The 23,723-nt window shown below is 45.6% G+C and overlaps 1 protein-coding gene across 13 annotated transcripts in view; it reads right to left on the bottom strand.

Annotated features, from left to right (window-relative positions):
- ARNTL (aryl hydrocarbon receptor nuclear translocator like) overlaps nt 1-20,492 on the bottom strand; it is a 106,932-nt gene extending 86,440 nt beyond the window's left edge. For 4 of the 13 annotated variants that reach the window (XM_045484566.1, XM_045484565.1, XM_045484572.1 and 1 more), the window contains exon 1: nt 12,850-13,001. The gene's annotated coding sequence lies outside the window, so the exon portion shown is untranslated. Of the gene's footprint in view, nt 1-12,849; nt 13,072-13,646; nt 13,858-20,378 lie in introns of those variants that run through there. The other 9 variants (XM_045484573.1, XM_045484579.1, XM_045484574.1 and 6 more) reach the window with 6 other exon arrangements.
- Nucleotides 20,493-23,723: the final 3,231 nt, after the last annotated feature.

Genomic DNA, 23,723 nt, shown 5'->3' with positions numbered 1-23,723 from the left:
GCAGGCTCCAGGCTCTGAGCCCAGAGCCAGACATGGGGCTCGAACTCATGAACCGTGAGATCACGATCTGAGCTGAAGTTGGACGCTTAACGGACTGAGCCACCCAGGTGCCCCAAAGCCTTTGGACTTTTAAAGCTAAGAGGGCTGTTGGTCCAACAATATACCACAAAGCTATATGTGTGTTCTATGCCATACAAAGTAGGTGCAAACCAACTGCCCAACACAACAACCATACATGACTGTTTATTTATTCTGATTCTCTAACAGTGTGTAGCACAAAATACTTCACCTTAATAATCCCTGCTGACTTCTCAATACAGTAAATCAGATCACTTAACAACATTTTCAACAGACAAAGCGAAGAGAAACTGGGGAACAGAGTAAGAGTTAAAGTCAGAAAAGCAGTGTGTAAGTCCTGGCGGTGCTACTGACTTAGCTTTGGGACCCCAGGCAGTCGCTTAAACTCCCCAAGTATTTCACAGCCAGCAAAACAAGTCTTTCTAAACACCTCTCCTCATGGGGCTGTGGTGAAGACTAAACAAGACAATGCATGCAAAAGTTACTTTGTAAATCACACATGGAGGTAAATAGTATCATCAGGATCTTGACATTTGCAAAGGCTTTTGTGGGGAGATTTTGACAAGCATGGTAATGAACACTGAGGAGAGTATAAGCTACACTTTTTGAAAAACTGACCCAGAGCAATCCCTTTCACTGTCTTATTTTTCTTTCCTTAAAATCCCCACATGCATTAGCCAGCAAGAGTTAGTCAATCTGCTACATTCAGTGTTGGCATCATTTTGCTCGTGAGCTTTAAGCAGCCAGTGAGAGCTGCTCGATGTCAGCCACGGGCTACAAAGAAGAGCGAGCCACAGTGAGCTGAGGCCACTGGGTGACATGTCATTTATCAACCAAAAATGCCTTCCGGAGATCCACCGTGCTGTCAGAAACCTCAAAACCAGGGGCAGGAAGCATGTGCGGTGCCAGGAAAAGGAAGAAAGAAGGTAACAGTTGAGATTTCAGGCCCCGGAGACTGTCCTGGGTCTGAATCATGGCTTTCCCACCCACTGTGTGTTATCTGAAGCATCTCTGGGTCTCGGTCTCCCTAATTAGAAAGTGAGATTGCCAGTGTCCACCCCACAGGGCTACTGTATTAAGTGGGAAAAGGCATATAAGCACTTTGCACAGTTCTTGGCATATGGCAAATACTCAAAGGTTAGATATTGCTATGAATCATCATCATCATCATCATCATCATCATCATCATCATCCATGCAAAACTAAGAAAAATTAAGATGTGGCACATCTCCAGTCAAGACTTTGCTATGGGCTTTGTAATCAGGTTTTACCTGGACAGCATGCTGGCTCACCCATTAGCTCCTAGGCTAATCAAGGTTCTTCTGGATTTCTGCCTCATGCCCCAGGATAGGTGAAACATCCAAGCATACCCAACTGGCCAGTTGGCTAGATCCTGACACTTTGTTTTCTGGCTCACACTTGCTCATCATTATCCTGAGAGGTGTGTCCAGAGGAGAAGAGATTAACATGAATATCTGTGCCTAACCTTCCAGTCATGCCCAGGCTGTGGCTCCTCATTTCTAGGGTGAAATATATCGTCACCTTTAACATATGGTCATACCCAGCAAAGTGAGGCCCGTCAGCACCCATCTGGTGGACAGCGCCTCATCCCCAAACAAGCCCTGGGGGCGGAAACTTCCTTCAGCTCCTCCAGACTATCCCTGCAAGGCCAGTACACCTTCACTATTAAAACTACGATGGCTGCCCCCCTTCAACCAGGGAGCAACTTTGCAGTTTTCAAACCCCTTATTTTTCCTTATCTCACTCCAGCATCAGAACCACACTGTAAGGGGCTAGACGAGAATTGTTACACCTGTGCCACTGATAAGGAATCAGCCACAGTTTGAGACATTTAGGTAATTTGACTTAGGCTATCTGGTGCTTAAGTAGCAGAAGCAGCCTAGAATGCAAGTTATCTTGTTCCTAATCTGGTGCTCTTTCCAGAAAATGTGGGTATTTGTTTTTTAAACATTCAACTTCCATAATGGTGCTTTGCTTCTGGAGAATTCATTAACCAAGGCATTTCGGTCACAGTACAGTGCAGATTCACATACTTGAAAGGCACTCACAGGCAGATGTTGCCTGCACTCTAAAGATCTAAAGGGTGACAGAAAACAGCCATGCCGATTAACATAATTGACAATTCCCAGCTCTGGCTCCCTCCAACTCCTGTCTGGATTCAGCTAGCAGCCTCCTATCAGGTCTCTGCTGCAGCTAGTCCTTCTTTGTTTGCTTCAGTCCAACAGAAACGCTCACACTGGACTAATGCTCTAGGGATAATTATTTCACATCACTGAAATGGTAATCATAATCACAGTGGAAACAACTTCAGTGATTCTCCTTCCACGGCTTAGCAGTCTTTACCTCACCAGGTAAACTTTAACTTGTCACTTAACCTGCAGTTTCTTCATCTACAATATGAAGGAGTGGCTAAATAGAGCCTTGTTCACTTTCAGCTCATGACTCTAACACCCCAACTAAATCCAAATCCTGCAGGTGAAGGACACTGGGAGACAGCAGAGTCCAATGGTCAAGAGCTTCCATGACTTGGTTTTTAAGCTTGGACCCTCTACCTTAGGGAGGTCTCTGGATCACTCTGTGCTTCAAGATCATCCTCTCTACAGTGATGCTAACGATAGTTCCACTACGTGGGGTTTTGTGGGCATTAAATCCGACAATACATGTGAGGTGCTAAGGACATCATAAGAACTCTGTATATATTACCCATTGGTATCATCTGAAATGGCATGCATCATGTTTAGGCACTGACTGCTTTTCCAAACTTAAATTCCCACCACTATTTGAGAACTCTCCATTCTAGGCAAGTCTCTATGCAGGTTGGTCATTCCTACCTCTGCGCTTTTAATGGTGCTATGTCCCCCCACTCCATCCACTTCCTGGTCTGTGAATCTAAATCCTACCCATCCTTAAAGGTCTGGACTAAACCTGCTCATTTCTAAGAGGCCTCCTCCCTACCATAACAACTCACAAAAATCCCTCTGGTCTCTGAATCCCTGTAGTACTTATTGGTAGTCTAGACTACTTTATTGGCATTATACATGGCCTTGGATTATTTTTGACCAACAGATTAAACTGAAGGCTCCTTGGGTACAACAACTGTCTTCTCTTTTCTTTTGTTTTTGTTTTTTTTTTTAAGATTTTATTTTTTAAGTAATCTCTATACCCAACATGGGGCTCCAACCTACAACCCCGAGATCAAGAGTCGCCTGCTCTACCAACTGAGCCACCCAGGTATCCCTACAACAACTCTTTCTGCTTTTCCTCTAGGTGTAGCCTGGGTGCTGGGTATAATGGCCCTTCATACATATGTTGACTGAATAAATAAACGTGTAGTACTATGCCCAATACGCGGTACATTTTCTTTTAGTTGATATGGTTCGGCTATTGATTTGTTGTACTTTGAGGCCAATTAAAGATAACACAAAGATGAACATCAGCAAGGCAGGGACAACCATGGCCAGTTAAGTCCTGATCATCAATAAAAGATACTGATATCTGGCCAACCTGAAGAACAAGAAAAACACAGATGTCAAAAGGAAATGGTTATCTACACTCCAAAGTACCTTGCGAGACCAAGCTCATGAGCCTACACAGTTAGAGAGGAAAAGAAAGTTGAGGTTTTCTCAGGCTGAATTCATTCATTCATTCAGTAAGTATTTATTGAGTGACTACTCTGTGCAGACACTGTCTTGGCTGCTGGGGTTACAGCAGAGAACAGAACAGACAAAAATTCCTACTCATATTCTAGCATCTGAGGAGGAACACAAGGTATAATGCCACCTTCCAACTCCAAAGTGAAATCCAGCAACAACTTCTTGCCCCAACTCCTTGCTGTGCCATCAAGTAAGGAAAAGAGAAAAAACAATCAAGCATCATTCACAGCTGATCAAACAGAGGCCTTGCTAGAAGTGCTGCTTCTGTCCCGATGAGGCTTCCCTCACTTGAATCTGGTGGGGAACTCTGCGACAAAGCACTCTGTACCCTAAGCCATCTGAATGCTAACTCCCTAACACCCTACGTCCCAATTGAGCTCTGCAACTAGCAAAGCTAGTCGTTTACACAGCAAACTTCTCAAATGGCAAATGTGGTTCATGATGCCAAAAAGAAACTCAGAGAGGGTAAAGGAGGAAGGGAGGGGTGGTCGTCAGTTAAAGGATCAGGTAGCTTTCTCTACTGCAAAACCCTGAGGCTCTTTTCTCCTTTGGAGCAGAAACCTCTTCCATCGTCTAAAGCCTTAAAAAAAATTTTTTTTTCCTCCAGCAGGATACTGAAAATAGCTTTGCATTTAACATTTAAAATTGTTTTTGATCCCACACTCTTTCAGCTCTGCTCTCTCCTGCAAATTCGTTCCATTCCCTAAGGGCACTTATAAGTATAATTCATAAGAAACAAACCATAGTCACCATTTTTATCCCTAAGAGTTAAAAAGAAAAACCAGTTTACATAATTATATGGAAGATAAGTTGGCCAAGAACACAGAAATCTTATCTGGACCAAAAGTTCTAGGACAAAATTTCTTTCCACTCATTAAGAAAGACAGCAGATCAAAATCAAGGTTCAGACGGAACGTCTAACTGCGGAGCACCATACACAGAACTCCTTGAGCTCCTCATGTCATTTGAATACATCTACTTCCAGAAGAAACTAGAGATAGTCATTTGAGGTAGGTTTGAACGATGAAATACATGTATGTTTTCCCATTGTGGTGAGAAAACAGGGTTTTATATCCAAGCAGGACCTGCGACATCAAAGTTCAGCGAGGGCGGTTCGCTCAAAGTTACTCAGCAAGTCAGGGACTGGGCTAAGATTGGGCCCCGGGCTCTCCCAGCCCCCCAGTGCAGGGCATTCCCTACTCTGCCCACCACTGTCTACTTTATAACACAAGGAGCTAAATCTTAAAGGCACAAAGGCAAGAATTCCTTTTATAAAACTTTTTGGCAGACAGGAAAAATAGGAGGTGTGACCGAGGTAAACGAGTCCCATTAAGGCTCATAGTAACTGACCTATAACGCCATCTAGATGCAGGGGTCTGGCTGCAGAAAGCTCAATTAATGCTGATGATACTTCAGCACTAAACAGTATGGTTTCAGCTACAGTCAGCATGAAATGACTTTTGTGGGCTCGCCGAGGAACGAAACCACCATTTAGTTCATCTTTTTCTCTACAGAAAAACTTATCCCATGTTTCAACTGCCTTACAAATGAACTTGTGGAACAGAGCTGGTTTTAAGATAGCTGTGCATGTAAAACAGAATTCTGAGGTCTGAAGTTCTGCACTAAACACAATTAAAACTTCCATAGTTGGTGATACGTGCTCGGTGTACATTGATGAGAAAACCCTTCAAGCTGTGAACTTGCTTGTGTGCCATATAAAGTTTTATGAAAGCCTACTGTGCAGAGTAGAGTCAACTGCTATTTATACAATTTACAAATGCTCCAATTCTGTATGCAAGTATTTACAGGGACTTTCTGGCACTGGGTGAAGGTTACAAGGAGGATAAAACATCTGTACACAAGTGTAACTCATAATCCGGTTACAATGGCCTTTACTTTCCTCAAAAACAAGCTACTTCCAACCTCAGGGCCTTGTTTCCGCTTCCTGGGACACCTTTCCCCAGAGCTTCCTGCAACCAAGCTCAAATGTCACCTCTTCAGAAAGGCCACCCCAGAGGACCTGGCTAAAGCAACCTCCTTCCCATCATCGCTATTGTTTTACTCTATGTGATTGCTTTCCTCGCATCTATCACGACCAGGAGTTAACATCTTCAATTGTTTATCTGTCTCTTGCTGGGCTCTGTTTTGTTCACTGCTGTATCCCTGGTGCCTGTAACACTGCTGTGCACACGGTAGGCCTCCAACACACGACACTGAAGGAGTAAATGAGTACAGTTGGAGAATGGGAAGTGAGGACAAGATATTTATTCATGGAACAATTAAAAAATGAGAGAACTGGCCATCCTGATTAGATACAATGTGATAATTTGCTAATTATGAAGTACCACTGCTTCTGAATGAATGGCTGGCAATCAAAAGTAAAAAAGAGAGAGTGTGTGTGTGTGTGTGGGGGGGGTGTGTGTGTGGGTGTGTGTGTGTGTGTGTGTGTGTGTGTAAAGGGGGCAAATGTCACCAGAGGAGGCTTCACAAAGAAGTGAGATTCAAGGCAGGCTAAGAGGTCAGGCCACCGAGGTCAAGGGGGAGATGTGAGCAAGACAGACAGCAGGGAAGAGTATGGCATGGAGTAGCCCAGGTAGGGCAGAGGCAAGCAGAACTGAACCTCGGGCACCCGGCCCAGTCCAGGAATGGGGCTTGGGGTGGAGGAGCTGGGCTGGCAAGGGGGACCAGGGCTGGACCTTGGGGAGCCTGGAGCCCTGGACACGCGGGTGTCAACCACGTGCCACTGCAAACAGGGCTGTTTTGGAAGGCAAAGATGACCACAGTGTGTGGGAAGAATTGAAGGAAGTAGAGGCTAGAACAGGAAACCGGTTAGAAGATGGCCTCGGTGGTCCAAGCGTCAGGGGCAAAAAGAGCTTCTTCCCTCTGCTTAGATGTAAGAAAAACACAAGTGAGCAAGATGTCAAGGAATTCTGTCCCCCTGGAAAAGACAATTGCCAGAGTATTTCACGGTAGCATTCCATGGCAGATTCAGGTCAACTTCCCATACATCCTACACTTGGAGCACTCGAGGAGGATAACGGAGGTTCAAAACAATAGCTCTGAGGGCAGAGCATGTCTTTCCAGGCCTTCCAGCTCCAAGATTAATGACATTCAGTACAGCCTGTGTTTATTATCTTTTTACTCTTTGGGGAAAAAAGTGGTATCTAATTCCACTGTGCAGTATATATATTTGAACATTATATAACACATTTTTATGTAACAGGTTCTTGACATAAGACAATGTTTCCCTTACTATCTAAATGTATTCGGGAAACAACTGACATTAAAAATATATATATATACACCAAGGCTGTGGGTGCCTGTCTTTGGGTTAAGAAGCTGGGGAGAGGAGGAAGAAGGTGAGAGACTCTTGAAAAGGGCTCCTTTGCATTTCCTCTGCAGATGGCTACCGGGGGAGGCAGGGGTACTGGGCTCTGTTCAGAGGTCCATCTCATACCTGGAACCGTCCCAGAGGGGCTGGCTGAGCCACACGGGGCCCATGTCAGAGCAGTGCCGCAGAAAGGCACGAGGAAGCAAGTGACAGAAATGCACAACAGGATGTGAAGAGAATGCTCACAAGCCCTTGTAACTGCTGCCAGGGTGAGACCCAACCGTGCGTGGCGTCCCCTGCAGAGGACTTCAGTCCTGCTGGAGAGTAGGTGCACAAGCACATCTGTCGGCCGTAACACGGGTTGCCAACCACTACGGGCCTCCTGGCCTCCTGGCCTGCTGGCACGGTGCGGGGCACTGCGTACACAGGATTCAATGTGGGGGCTCCCCCCCGCAGGCCCCGACTCCAGGGGCTAGAGGGCCGACACCGGAGTCCTCTGGGCACAAGTCCTGTCCCGCCCCATACCAGCCGAGTGACCCTGGGCAGTTTCCAAAACCACTGCACTTGTAAAATAAGGATAATCACTGGACCTACCTCATGGGGTTGTAAGGAAGATTAAACAAGTTCATAAACATAAGGTGACTAACATCTTTGCTGGCACATAGTGTTCAATAAATGCTAGCCGCTATTACCATCATTATTACTATTTCTGTTTTGCAAATGAGGTAAGTCAGACTCAAAGAAGCTAACTAATTTGCCCAGGCCACACATTTCAAATGGTAGTTGAAGGCATAAATAGATGTAAATGTTTTACTCAGTATACGTGCAAAATCCAATGGGTAGAGTATTAACCAGAATATGAAATCAAGACCTCCATTCCCCTTCTTTAACCAGACTGGATGAACATGAGTTTATACTATTTAAAAGGACAGCATGTGCTAATGTAAAAATCATTTCTCATCATATGCCAGCACTCAACGTTCCCCTAAAGCAAAGATGACTAAAGCGTATCCAATCTTATCTTCCCTACCACGAACCCCCCTTCCCTGTAAACCCGCCTACTCTTGGCCATGACCACTGGTGCCCCTGGTGCATCCCATCCCCTTTCCTCCTCCTCAAGATCATTAATTGAGATCGGGCAAACACATCCTGAAGGCTCCCTGTGCCTGTGATTTTGGGAAACCAAGATGAACTCCCCCAAACTGCTTAGCCTGAGCAAGCAAGACACATATTCCCAGAGACGGCCCAACACAACACAGATGCGGCAGTACCTAAGAATCTGAGCTAGATCAAGAGCTGGAGGGTACTGCTACCAGGTGTGGGGAGGAAGAAAAACAAAATGAATAGCTCCTAGAGGACCAAGCAATTGAGCCGGGTCTTAGAGAAGAGTAAGATTTGGACATCAGTTGGAGCACGGGATGAGCCAAGGGCCGGTCCAGGGAAAGGAAAGCCCTTCAGTTTGACCAGACAGTCCTGTGCACACAGACAGGCAGGCTGGATATGGAAAGGCGAGAGGGTCCAGAAGCACCAAGAGCTAACATTCACTGAATGCTTACTATGCGCCATGAATAGCTTCACGTATTTTTCATAGTTTTAACTCATTCAATGTACACCACAGCTCCTTGAGGTAAGGACTCTGGAGATCCTGGTCTTATCACTGAGGACATCAAGACACAGTGAGCACAGCAACTTGACCAGATCATAAAGCTGGTAAGGAACAGTTAGGATATGACACTTACTCCAAAGTCTGCACCTTTAACCGCTCAAACAAACTGCCCCTCAGGACAGCTTGGCTGTGAAGGGGTATAGGCAACAGTGTGTCAGGAGGACGAAAGGAGACAATGCTTGCAAGCAGTTTGCAACCTCTAACTCCGAGGTCACAGATGCCGGCTCCAGGCTACTGTTGATGTGTGCAGTGAACTTGCTAGCCGCCGAAGCAGAAGAGACAGATCAGGACTGAAAGTGGGACCCTGGGTGAGTGGAACGGTGTGAAGCGCAGGGCCAAGACAAAAACGTACCTTTAGGGTATGCAGGAAGAGAACCAAGAAAGCATCATGGCAAGGCAGAAGGAGGAGGGGATTTCAAGAAGGGAGGAAAGACAGGGTTACAGCTGCAAAGGGGCCCAGAACGACCATTCTGCACTAAGAACGGGTCCCTGGAATTCAAGACTTAAAGACTTTGGAGATCTTTGAGAAGAACTATAGAGAAGGCTGAAAGGAGCCAGAGGGTGGGAGCTAGGGGCAGAGCAGACGAAGAGAGGATGAGGTGAATGCGCACAGCCCCTGTGAGAGGTTGCTGGGCAGGGAGGGGAGAGAAAGACACACAGGTTCAGGGGTACCATGTACAGACCAGTGAAAGCCGCCTGCTGCACAGCAGGCCCGCAGAAGGGCTGTTTCTTCTCCTTCCATCCTTCCTCTCCTAAACTGAGAAGGAAGGCTTTTCTGGGGTTGATGAGGAGGCTGAGGACAAACAGCATGAAAAGCTATTCAGCGGGCAGGACCCTGGCAGCGGTGGGAGGGAGTGGCAGCAGGCACTGAGGGAGGGCTTCCTGTGTGCCAGGCATTTTACACGCATCATCTCCCTTGATCCTCACACGGACTCCATGAAGCTGGCACTGTCACTACACCGCAGAGGAGGAGCCTGTGGTCAGAGGGGTCAAGCACTCTTCTGATCCAAACCCCAGGCCCAGGTCCTGCCGCCAGAGTCAAGGCTCCCACCCAAAATGAAGGTCTGAGAAAAAGAAAGAGGAGAGATCCACTTACTTTTTCTGATCTGGAAAGAGAAGAGAAGCCACGGAGGAAAGAGACAGGATGCTTCGAACAGGAAGGAAGAGATGCTGAGGGGGCTCAAGTCAGAGCAGGTCTTGTTTCCAGAGAGAAAGAAGGGAAAAGGCAGGGTGGGTGTTTGGGGTTAAGTCTGGGTGTTGGGACAAAGTAGCAACGAGGAGAGAAAAGACCCGAGAAGGGCAGCATGTGGGTGTTTCTGGACTCCTCACCACCCTCAAGGTCTAGAAAAGATTTTTTTTACCTCCCTGCAAGTATCTACCATGATGCTAACTAAAATCACTCCATAACTATAACATCGTAAGGGGCAGAAACTGTTTCCTTAATACTGACTTTCTCCCACCACCCTCAGAGCTGATGTTGCAATCACAAACAGAAGAAATCTCATGGAAGGAAGGCAACTCTTCCACCAAAGAGACATATTAAATATTTAGTTTTCACAGATTCTCAGGCAGTTTTGTTAACACAGCCAAGTCTTTCTACAGTGCTTGTTCATTGTTTAGTATATAAATTGCACAGAGATCGTCGGTATTGAGGGCTAAATCTGAAAACACGACCACTTCCTTTTCTTCTCTGTGGCATGCAGAACCTCTTCTGCGAGAGGCAGACAAACTCCTGAGTAATCATCATTTTATAAATCATTCTAAATGGATTCGTTCAAACCCCATCTGTTGTTCTGTTGAAGTTTCCTATGAAAATAGGACTTCAGCTCAGATGTTCTGGAGGCTTGAGCAGGTAAATACCAACCTGAACTCAAATGTATTAAAACTTTAGATGCAGAGAACTGTAGCGCAGAAGGAACCTTTGAGATCACGTACTTCAACAGTCTGACTTTCCATCTGAGACAAACAGAACCCAGAGAGGTTCAATGACTTGCCTGAAGCGGCACAGCCATGAAAACCCAAGTCTGGGCAAGGACCAGCATGTTCTAACTCTCAGCTAGTGCTTTTTACCCCACCTGTTCCTTTCTCTCGCCCTCTTTTTAAACTGTAGGGGTTAAAATAAGGCACAAATTTAACTACAGTTTTAAATAATAATAATAATAATTATTATTATTATTATTATTATTCACTGGCTACAACGACCATCAAAACCAAAATACCTCCACAGATCCGGGTTCAGATGACAGAGGCGATTTCAAAGCCTTTTCTAAACAGCATTCAACGAACTGTTTTCAAGTGAACTCAGTAACAGATCATGGACCGAAAGATTCAATTTTGTGTTTTAAAAAATATTTTGGAGTTTCATTGATATGGAAATTTAATTTGACAGCAGTGATTTTTTTTTTTTACTTGCAAGCTCGAAGAGCATGAGATTATTCAAAACTGCTCAAGAGCAGCAATGATTATTTTAAGCTCATGATTCAACCAGTACATTAATTAAAAACTCCACCAACCCAAATTGATAGATCCTGATATCAATGGGACCAGAAGAATTAAAATAATAGTTGTCATATAAAAATAGATGAAGAGGAGAACAGCAGCAGATGTCAGAAGGACAAGCAAGCCTTGTGTGAAATGAGATGCATCTAATGGGCAGCTTTTGTGGATTTTTTTTTTTTTTAAACGGAGATCCTGGAAATACAGGTACAGCCAGGAAATGCTTCTGCACAAATACCGAATCTTATTTCTGGAAGCTGGGTGAGAAAACTTGGCTAATAATTGCATGCTGAGGAGTAGCTTCGTAAGCAGGGAGAAGAGACTAGCAAGCGCCAAAGTGCCCAAACAACGCTATTGGACCGGGAAGGGGCCAAGGGGCCGAAGCGGAGGAGGGAAAGGGGGCTAGGGAATGTGGGGTGAGGGATGTAAGCCTGCTCCCTCATCGGCCAGCACTGCCAGGGACAACCGACGCCGATGTTCAGGACAACCCTTCCTTCCCCTGCGCCTGCCCTCCGACACCCGCCTGCCGTCCGGAGCAGGCTTTTGTGACCCCTCGGGGTCACCGACTGAAGCCCGACAAGGTCGGCATTAATTTCCACTCTTCCACTTCTACCTCAGAGCCAACGAGAGCTCTCGTGGCTGTCAACGCTCGGCAATCGCGAATGGGAACCTTTCTTCCCTGACATCTGTCAAACTCGGTGCAAGAGCCAGCCTCGCAGCGCTCTCCGCGGGGCTCCCGGGCTTCCAGGGCGGGTGGCGGGCCCACACCTGGACGCCGGGGGACGTCCCCGTGCCGTCGGGCACCTGCTCAGAGACCACGGGGGATCCTCCCAGGGCCGCCGAGGACCCAGACGGCGCAGGCCGGACGAAAGTTCGCAAGCTGGGGTCTGCCCCATCTTGGGGCCCGGATTCCCGGGTGCAGCGCCAGGCCCCGCGACTGGGCCGAAGGGGCGAGCAGACTCGGACTTCCCAAGCCCGACGGAGACGCCCTCCCCACCCCCTCCCAGCCCCGCTGGCTCCCGAAAGGGAAGTGGAGGAGATGGGGAGGAAGGGCAGAAGAGGCACTGCTTGCCCAACGCCCTTGGGGTGCAGCCGTCAAGAATGGTCCTCTCGAGGGCTCCCACCCCTCCCCCCCCAGCTCCCAGGGATACATTCTAGGGCTCGCCCAGAGCCGGATCATTGCTCCCAAAGGGCGGAGCTGTCCCTTTAAGAGGCAGCTGGCTGCTTCCTCCCTCCTCTCCCCACCCCTCAGGTAGCGATGCCCCCTGAGAGGAGGTAGGTACTCCCGCGGACACTTTCCCGGTCCCTTTAAGGGCGCCTGCGGCACCTCTGCCCGCCCAACCCTGCAGTGCCAGCCCCCGCGAGAGAGGATGGGGGCGGCCGGGCGCGGCGCCTTTAAGGGGCGCAGCCTCCCCGCGGCTGGGGTGGGGGCAGGGAGCGGGCACGGGCCCTTTAAGGCCGGCAGCGGGCACGTCGGGCAGGGTTCCCCGGCGGCCGGGCTGCGCCCGGGGCGGCGGCGGGGGCGCCGCGCCTGCCAGGGTGCTAACGGCCCCCGACGGGGTGCTCGGGGCCGCGCCGCCGGCCGCGGCCGGCCCGACACTCACCGTGGCTCGCGGGAGCGCCCGCGTCCGCGCCCCCACTCGGATCCCGCGGCGGCGGCGGCGGTGAGTCCGGCGCGGGTAAACAGGCACCTCCGTCCCTGACCTACTTTCTGCCTTCCCTAAATGTCGCACCACTAACCTACTTTCCGACCAATCCGCTCCCCGCCGGCCCAGGCCCGGCCCCCCGCCCACCAATCGCTGTGCCCAACCCCCCTTCCCCGCCCACCAATGGAGGAACCGCGGAGCCCGGATACCTGCCTCTTTCCGCCAGCCAATCCGAGCGCCCGAAGGGAGCCGGTCTCAGCGGTCGCGCCCGACCAATCCGCGCGCCGCTCGGCGGCCCGCTGGCCAGTTGTGTGGCGGCTAGAGAGGCCTCTGACCAATGGCGGGGCGGTGGGGGCTGGTTTACCTGCTACTTTCCCGCCACCAATCGCTTGGCGCACAGAAGCACACGCCCCGAGGAGCGGACCAATCCGCGCGCTTTCCCTGGATTTCCTCGCCCCTGCCCTTTCCCTTCCCTTTAGGTCTCCTGCTCGCGGTGGCCACTGCGGGTGCAGACGCCGCACTGCTTGCGGTCGCCTGCGCTGTCCCTCTTCTGTAGGACCCTGACTTGCTTCTGGCTCAGCGGTTTCACCCCTCCTCCTTCTCTTCTTCCCTCGGACGCCCGGACGAAATGCAGCGTTTCCTCACTCGCCTCCCTGCGACTCCATCTAGGAAACCAATTTTAGGAACGCAGAGTGCCAGACCCTTCCTAAAACACCCTGGCTTGCCAAAGTCCAAACGGGAGAACGAATACTTACTATTTCTAGGAGGCTTTCCCATCCAAGCTTCTTAGGTTCCTTTCGTTCGTCCTGACCTCCAAGTGTCCCGTTGGAGCTGTCATTCTCGTTGTTCAAAAGAGAAAACTCAAGCCCGCAGCGGTTCCATTGCATTTCCTTCCCGCTGCCGGGTTTTGACCACCTACTGTGTGGCAGACACCGTCCCGGCGGCCGCCGTCTCCACCGCGAAAAGCTGTCGAGGGAGTGGGACAGAAGGAAACAAATCAATATTTCATAATAAAACACAACTTAGGTACTGAGATGACAACGAATCTGTCTTACTTCTGCATCTCAAGCACTCAGCAGAGGGCCTTTAAGCACAAAGATCTCTCAACCCTTCTGCTTGTTAAACTCCCCGAATGCAAGGGTGGTGGTGTTTTGTTTTGTTTTTTGTTTTTTGTTTTTTTTTTCTTATACTCACCCGCCTCCTTTGAGCACCTAATGGGAGTGAGGTAGAGGGATGGGGGCAGGGGCCTGACATCTAGCAAGTGATTGACAAATGTTGTTAACTGGATACACGAACAAATGGGATTAAATCACTTCAGCCAGTTCTATGACCCAGACTAGCCCCTATGACTCTAGAATTGTAGCCTCTTTCCTTGAACACAAACATTGCATTTTAATCATCGTAAAATCCTTGCTGTCTCCAGCTCATTGCCAGGCACAGAGTGGTTGTCCAATATGCACTTATGGCCTGAATATCAACTGTTCTCAAGGTCAACTAACTTCATTGGTAGCTTACTATTTTTTTCTAAATTTATATGCAGGTGGAATCTTACTGCTGTTTACTTTGTCCCTGCCCTGATTTCATAAGGAAACCACTTTATGTAAGTGGCGTTTTAGTAATGCACTTCCCAAGATATTGTGGACAAGATAAAGAAATATAGGCCTGGATTCTAGTGTAATTAATTGGGTGAATAACTGGCTTAAGCAACCATAACCTAAAGATGCTGATAAATGAATTTGTGTCAACCTGAAAAAAGAATAGAGTGGATCAATATTTGTGCAGCATCAATCATGTGATAAATGCATTCCCTGCATCTTCTCCCTTAATCCTCACAACCCCATTTTACAGATGAGGAGACTGAAACTCCAAGTTTAACTGGCTAGTCCAATGTCATGCAGTAGATGGCAGATTCCCAATTCAAACCAGGTTTATTTGACTTCAGAACCTTCACACCATACCAGTTACCATCAGAATGGCAGAAGGCTCTCTCCAGGGCCCAGACTTCAAAACTTCCATCAGTGCTTTGAATGAAAACCCAGAGGATTTGCATCACATTTCTGAATGATGCCAAACCAGGAGGGGAAGAGATGCCATTACATACATAAGCTGAATGCAGTGTTGGAGCAGTGGGCTAGCTCTTACAGGGATAAATGTGGGGGTCTCCCCCTGGGAAACTAACTGCTGAAAGGCAAAGGTATCTTGACGGATGCATATACAAGCAAGCCTAAATGGGCTTAGGTGACAGACAACTCAAATCTGAGTCCTTAGTGAAATATGGCTGCCAAAATAAATGAATGCTGTCTTAGGCAGCATTGATAAAAGTCTGACGTGTAAAGCAAGTTGGGTGTTACAGTGCTGCCCAGTGTTGCTCATTACACAATGTCTCCAATTAGGGCTTGGCAAGAAAAGTATCTACATGCACAAGGAGAGGGACCAGGATATAAAGAGGCTGGGAATTATGTCATATGAGGAAAGATGAAAGGAAGCAGAAGGTTTTGCCCCCAGGGGTACAAGGTAACTATCTTCATGTATTTGAAGGGCTGTCAAAGAGAAGAGTATTAGACTCATTCTTCAGAGCCCTAAGGGGTGGAAGGAGGACCTGTGGGTAGAACCTCTCAAATGAACCAATATGAAGAGTTTTCTAACAACTAGAACCTCTTCTTCCTTGATAAGTTGAATTTCCTGTCAAAGAAATTTCTAAATAAGAATTGGATGGCTAGGGGTAGGAGCAGTCCCAGGACAGGTCGTCCTTTTAGGACTCTGCCTCTCTAAGATGAAGTGCTTCTACCCTCATACCTTGGTTCTCCTCTTTAAAAGTTTGTCACCTTGACTTTTCCTACGCTCAGTGGCCAAGCTACTGTTTCTCCTCACATGAGCCTGTTCTTCCATAGGTAATTATACATAGTGTTTCTGTCTGTTGGCCCTCCCAACCAACCTCCATCTTTCACTGGTACCTACTTCCCTTTTGTTTTGTCCCTCCTAGAATACTGGTTTTTAATTCTCTGGGCACTGTTAAGGTCAAAGTATTGTCCTCAATCTAAAATTCACTGGGCATGAACAGAATCACAGAGATACAAGGAAGGGGAAAGAGAACATTTATTGAGCACCTACTGTGTATCAGATGCTTTAAATACATGATCTAATATGCTATTCTTTTTAACCTTGCCGATTGATATGCTCACTCTCCACACTTGCAAGGTGAATGATTTTGTCAAGCAGTGTAACCTCCTTTTACCCCAGTTTCCTCATCTGTAATATGGGGATAATCTAATATCTACTTCACAAGATTGCTGTGGAAGTTAAATGAGACAGTAGAAAGAAGGCCCTTAGCACAGTTCCTGGCACACAGTAAAGCTACAATACATACTAGGTTAGCAAATCTATGCAATAGGTATTTACTGCACCCACTTTACAGAGACAGTCAGTGAGGATAAAAGAGTATAATCCACGGTAGTTCCCCAAACTCTGATCCGTGGTCAGGTCCATTGGAATTAACTGAAGAGTTGTGTTTAGTCTGTTCGTTTGGGTTTTTTGTTTGTTTGTTTTTTAAATATAGATTCTCAAGTCCTAATTTGGAAGGATTCCGATTCAAAATCTTTGGTATCTGACATGTAGTCCAATTTGGGAACTGCTAATCTAATGGAATAAGTCCAGGCCCCAAAGTCAAACAGACCTGAAGTCAAATTTCAGGACTGCTGGACTGAATGGAGGAGCCAATGACAGGACCGGGCAGTTGTATTCTCTTTGGAAGGAAGCTGGGAAGCTGGAAAGCAGAAAGTCAAGTAGCAATGTGTTCCTATAAATAATAGTAATTACAATAATATTTATTGCAGGTTTACAACGTGTCAAGCGCTATTTCTAAGAGCTTTATATGCATCAACTCATTCAATTCTCACAACCCCCTACAAGGTAGATACTTGTAGTATTCCCATTTTACAGGTGGGAAAATAGAAGCACAGAGAGAGGTCTTAAGATCTCATGCTAATTAGGCAATCTGAACCCAGAACTCAAACTCTTAACTACTTCAGGAAATCCCCTCTTCCGTTGGACAATTCCTTTGGAAAACAAAGAAACTTCACACTTTAGAGACACAGATTCAGGAGTCATCAACTTAAGGGTAATGAGTTGTTTGCGGTTTCATGTAGAGAAAAGGAAATTACCCAGGACTATGTCTTAGGGCTAAGGGTGTCACCTCACATTTAGGGGATGCAAGAAATAGAAGCCTCTGCACCTAACTTATGCCCAAAGGGGGAGGTTTATTGGGAGCAGACAAGAATATCTCATAGGAAGACGTACAGCTAGCCGCGCCCCCACCCCCACCCCCCACAAAGGACCAGAGCTGCGGCACCATTGGCACAGAGCACTTCCCATCTCCTCCTCTCTCTGAGGTCACATGTCCCCTGGACTTGCCTTCCCTCTGCTTATGTGCCTTACGATTCTCTTTCTCTGTAGCTCATCACCCTCCGCCCCATTTGTACATGGCCCTTCATGAACGCTTTCAGCCACGGGGAGAGAAAGAGAACAGGAGAGGCTCAGACAGGTCGTTCTCAAAGCTGGGGGTATGGACTGAGCAAGATCCCCCAAAGGTGCTACTGAAGCGAAAGAAGAATGAGAACAGGAGAAAATACAGAGTAGGAACAGCAAAAGAAGTGAGCAGTGAATAGCTGCGTTTGGGAGCCTTCAGAAGAAAGCCTCAGCAGGCAGGTTGAGAAGGTCACAGAAACTTACACGTGAGGCAAAGGTTTTGGTGGGAACATCAAAGAGACTGTTTCACTAACACTGCTTCTACAGCCACATCTGCCACAGGAAATTAGGGAAATCACAGACAGAAATGCGTGAAGGTGACATGGTGCCCAAGAGTACAGACAATTTTGCGAAGACGTTGGTTATTTAAGGGGAAATTAGAAAAAGAGTTGTGACCATCTCTCAGCAGCCAACCCAACTGAAAGTGGTCTATGTTTATAGGTGTGGGTACGGTTTTATTTTTTTAACCAACGTTGACTGTCTGGACACACAAAAATGGAACCTCTAAACATCGGGCATTAGTGGGCTTACCAGGATTTATACCTCTTTCAGCTGTTTTTGAAAAGACCTTCCTTGGCTCTTTTTTAAATGGGATGGTCATACCAGCCCAGAGCGGGAGAGTGTGTGCCCTAGACCGTGTAATTAGGCTTTAGGCTACATCTTGCTTGCAGACATGGCCAATATTCCAGAGACCTTGGCGTTCAAATGTCAAAGGGGCTTTTCCATTTGGCTGGGGGGTGTTTGCTAGAGGGAGCTAAAACGCCAGTGACCACATCACTTCTCAACAGAACCCAGAAGAACAAATAGACACTGTCTTCAAAAAACTGGCATACTTTTTGCCCTGTTTTACTAGACTGAACAGCACTAAAATTCAATCTCTGGATAATATATACACATGTATGTTACATACATATTATTATATATTATATATGTGTGCATATATATATGTGTGTGTATGTGTGTGTATCTCCATTCAGGCTAGTAAAGCAAAGTGAAGTGTTAAGTCATTTACAAAATTCATGAACTAAAAAAAAATTACAATATGCTTTTGAAAAAGAAAACAGGGGACTGATTGGGGGATGTGACCTAACATGATCAAAGCATGCTATAAGACTGTGGTAATTAAAATAGTCTAGTATTGGTTTAGAAACAGATCGAGAGATTAATGAAAAGGCATAGCATCTAGAAACAGACCAAAAAGACACAAAAATTGAGTATAATATAAAGGTGACTTTTAAATTATTGAGGAAAAACATGTGGAGTTTTCCACAAATGGTATTAAAACAACTAGCCAGCCATATGGAAACACATAAAGTTTGCTCTCTCCCTAAAATGTAACCCATCACTATTTAGGATTTAAATGTAAAGAGTGAAATCTATAAAAACATGGGAAGTAGGGCACCTGGGTGGCTCAGACGGGTATGCATCCAGCTCTTGATTTCAGCTCAAATGATGATCTCATGGTTCGTGGGTTTGAGCCCCAGCCTCTGTGCTGACAGTGTGGGGCCGACTTGGGATTCTCTTTCTCCCTCTCTCTCTGCCCCTCCCCTGCTTGCGTGTGTGCACATGCTCTCTCTCACAAAATAAATAAAAATTAAAAAAAAAAAAACAGGGGAAGAAACTATGAATAAAATTTTTACAAACTTTAAAGATCTTTCTAAACATAACACAAAATCCAGGGACCATAAAAACAAAGGTGGATTACATAAACACACACACACACACACACACACACACACACACACACACACACACCATGAACAAAAGAACAACCAGCAAACAGACCCACAACATATTATTAAGAATGCACCATACACATTCCAGTTAAAAGGTCAAAAGTTGGGTATGAGATGTAGGCAATGCTTCTAGGGACATTATTTAAACTTGTCATTCGTAACAGAAGAATTCCTCTATGAAGCGTTACTCCTTGCAAAGTTGTCTGATTTCCTTGGCTCTCTCTTTTGGGTGTTTCCGGGTTTTTTGTTTTGTTTTTTGTTTGTTTGTTTGTTTGTTTTAATAAAAGCCAATAATCCCCAAGCACTATCCCAAGCAACAAAGCCTGTTTGATTCTCTTCAGCAATTCTGGGCCCTTTACTTCACTTGTGTAAAAACTACTGATTCAAAACCTACCTGAGGGAGACTTCCTACCTGAGGAAGACTCCCATCTTGTACAAGAATGTGTGTCCATTATAAGAAGGTTGCTGCTCAAATCCCTGCTTTCTCTTTGCAATAAAAAATAAAAAGACCCAAATATCCATGGTTTTTTTTTACAGTTTATAAAAACTAGTAAATGTTTGTGACTTAAAAAATTTGGAAAACACATGAAGAAGAAACTAAACATAATCTATAATCTCATTAAGCGGATATAACTCCTATTAAAATATTGATGTGTTTTCTTGGCGAAGTTTTCTTTGTAATTATATTATATTGTGACCTTTTATCACACTGAGTTTGTTTTTTATCATCCTGCTTTTTAAAACTGATCCGTCATGGGGTGCCTGGGTAGCTCAGTCGGTTGAGCATCCGACTTTGGCTCAGGTCATGATCTCGCAGTCTGTGAGTTCGAACCCTGGATCGGGCTCTGTGCTGATGGCTCGGAGCCTGGAGCCTGCTTTGGATTCTGTGTCTCCCTCTCTCTCTGTTCCTCCTCTACTCACACTCTGTCTCTCTCTCTTTCAAAAATAAAGATTTAAAAAATTAAAAAAAAACTGATCCAGCATGAACATTCCTCCAGGCCATTCAGCTTTCTCCTATAACATGATGTCCTCATGGCGATGGCATATACCATTGCGTGGAGGAATCATACACCATTATGCAAAACTCTTATTCCTAATTGTCCTTCATTATAAACAGTTTTCAGTATGGTATACGCTTATGAAATGGGCCCACAGCTTTCCTACCCTACATCATTATCATACCGGGTTTCAAGAAATCAATCAGCGTAGACGAGGAATAAAACTTACATATTTTTCCTTGACAGTTTTCGTGTTGTCTCCTCCCGCAACTGCTTCTTTCTCTCTCTGTATCATAAATCTTACGTTAGAGACACAAGAAAATTTATATGCCGTCCAATTAAAAACAAAACTGGAAATGACTATGGCTTGATAAGTGGTCTTTGGAAAATTTATTACCCCAATTCTGTGTTTCAAAGGGCACTCCAGCTATCTAAAGGATTGATTTGCAATAAAACTTACTGTAAATAAAGATATCCAAATCTTGAGCACAAATGGAGTCATTGAGTTTTGATTGTATTATTATTTTTGTCCCTTGTGCCATGTCATGTCTCTTATTCTTCTACTGCTAAATAATTTCTTTGTGCATTTGTGCATCTGCCAGAGAGAAGCAAGGAAGTATAATCAACTGCTGTTTCTTCTTAGCCGTTGGAACACTGGATAGGTGGCAAAGTTGAAAGTCATCAGCAAAACAAAGGTGTACAGTGACCCCTGTGCTTGTAAATCTCCCTCACTCTCAATGCCTTTGTCCACATTACACTGGCTCATACCTGCTTCTCTGCTTAAAGGTCACTTCCTCAGGGAAGCCTTCCCGGACCTCCCAACCATAAAAGTACCCTGTATTTCCTCTCTCAAAGCACTATCGCACTTGTAATTTCTTGTCTTTCTATAGACTCTGGGAGGCAGATGCCATCCTTTATGGTTCACTCAGCTCTCCTGTAGCTATCAAAGTGGCAGCACATTCACAAAAACAAATACTGTTTGGATGAGCGAATAAACAACAGTGAAGAGATGTAAAAGTGAGGTGTACATTTTCCAGGCATACACACATCTTCTTTCGTAGACAAATATAGGAATCACCCCCTCCAATCACCAGCCCACATCAAAGAAAACTTCCCAGGCCACCCTTTCGAAAATAGCAGCCTCCTTCCAGTTATGGAAGGAAGAAGTCACAGGGAGGAAAGGTACAGCATAGGGAACATAGCCAACAATATTGTCATAGCGCTGTATGGTGACACATGGGTAGCCATGCTTGTGGTGAGCACAGCATAAGGTATAAACTCGTGGAATCACTACCTTGTACACCTGAAACTAACGTAACAAGGTATGTCAATGATACTTCAGTACAAAACTACATGAAAAATAGCAGACACCCTGGGGCCCTGGGTGGCTCAGTCGGTTAAGCATCCGACTTCGGCTCAGGTCATGATCTCGTGGTCTGTGGGTTCGAGCCCCATATTGGGTTCTGTGCTGACAGCTCGGAGCCTGAAGCCTGCTTCGGATTCTGTGTCTCCCTCTCTCTCTGCCCCTCCCTTCTTGTGTTCTGTCTCTCTCAAAAATAAAATAAGTAAACGTTAAAAAATTTTAAGAAAAATAGCAGCCTCTCCATTTTACCCCATTCCTGTCCTTCTCTCCCCCTTTACCCTTCTTTATGGTCTTTTTTTTTTTTTAATGTTTATTTATTTTTGAAGGAGAGAGACACAGAGTGTGAGAGGGGGACAGGCAGAGAGAGAGACAGACAGACAGACAGACAGAATCTGAAGCAGGCTCCAGGCTCTGAGCTGTCAGCACAGAGCCCGACGTGGGGCTCGAACTCACAAACCACGAGATCATGACCTGAGCCGAAGTCGGATGCTTAACCGACTGAGCCACCCAGGCGCGCCCCCATCTTCTTTTTTAATAACACTTACCATTAGCTGACATTTTGTTACGTATTTATTTATTGTATGTTCTCTGCAATGAGGTCTATAGGGAAGAGATATTTTTGCTGCTCTATCTCCCACACCTAGAAGAGTCTCCATCGTATGTATGGTCAATGTATAAATGTTGGCAGAATGATTGAATGAATAAATGAGTAGGTAAGATTCCACAACGTAGCACTGTCGCACCATTTTGAATGGCCATGTCAGACTTCAGGAAAGCCCCTCACATGATAATATAGGGACAACAGAATAAACACTTTTTCCCCCAATTTTTCCTTTAATTAGTTGCAGTGTTCTTGCCACGTATTAGCCATTTTTACAGTTGCTGCTACCAAAATCTTTGTTTTGTCACCTAATAGTTAATTGACAATACATTCAAATAAAGTATTTCATGGAGTATAAAAAGAAACAACAACAAACTCTCCTGCAAGTTATAAGGGGAATGCTCTCTCTCAGTTTGTATTGTGTCGTTTTACTTTTTTGTCAAAGAGTCCAGCAAGAAGGGGTAGGAAGTTGATTCACTTTCGAGAAACTAAGTTGTTTTTTATCAACTGGATAAGACATTGTGCCCTCCTTTAAAATGTCAACTATAAAGTTAGAACATAAACACACAGAAAAAGTCAAAGAAAATAATGTGCTAAATAATGCTGCACGAAAAGTAAGACCCGCATCACATACAGAGTAACTAAAACTTTGTTACGTAAGATACAGACATAGGGACAAATTTGCAAGACTTCTAGAGATATGTCGATAATTTTATTGAAGAGTTTATGGGATAGACTTTCTGCAAAGTTGTTTATAATAATAAAAATGATTTTTAAAGGAAATCAGGAGAGCCGAGTGTTCCAGAACACTTCATGTGTTCTCTGGCACTACTTCATGTTATTCTGGTTTTCTCTCCTTAGAGTCGCCAGTTATCCAAATTGTACAGCCTTTGAGATAACTTGCCCTGGTTGAGCTGGGATCCCTGGAAAATTCCAGTGTGATCTGCTCTTAGGTCTTGGATCGCACTTTTTTGTCTCAATAAACTAACTGGGAAATACCAAGAGTCACATTTTGTATGTCCAGTTCCAACATGAAATTGAAAATAACTGACAGCGTACTAGTAATGCTTAGCATTATTTTTATTTGCAGATATTCTCCAGCGTGAAGCCCTGCCTCTGGGGAATATACTCTGCTGTCTAGGGATCTGGCAGAGAGCTAAGAGACCACCACACTATAAGCCCACAACCCCACAGCCCACACAAAGTCAATGTCTTAATCAAGAGTCCCAGTTTGGGCCCAAAAGAGGAAGTTATATTTTTCCCAGAGGCCATGGTCAGAGACTTCATGTTTCCTAGGGACAGCAGGTTTCAGAAAATGCAGGCGACTAGCTGTACGCATGTAATTCCTATCTCATTTATTCCTCCACTGTCTTCCCCTATCATGGGTGCCATACTGGCATCTTGGAGGGTTGGTGGTGACTCCTGGTTCATTACAATATTTAGGAGTTAACCTTTCCACGTAGGTGAAATGAAAAGAGTTGGCAGCCTTCCTGGTAAAATCATATTTCCTCCCCACCCCTGCCTAATCCTAGGGCTTAAAGATAGATCTGATGAACAACAATTTCATTGTAACCAGGGGGAAAGACTACATTAAGTCTCTCAGTCTATTT

This window comes from Leopardus geoffroyi, chromosome D1 (assembly GCF_018350155.1).
Source record: "Leopardus geoffroyi isolate Oge1 chromosome D1, O.geoffroyi_Oge1_pat1.0, whole genome shotgun sequence".
NCBI lineage: Eukaryota > Metazoa > Chordata > Mammalia > Carnivora > Felidae > Leopardus > Leopardus geoffroyi.
This window is presented reverse-complemented; position numbering and strand designations above follow the sequence as displayed.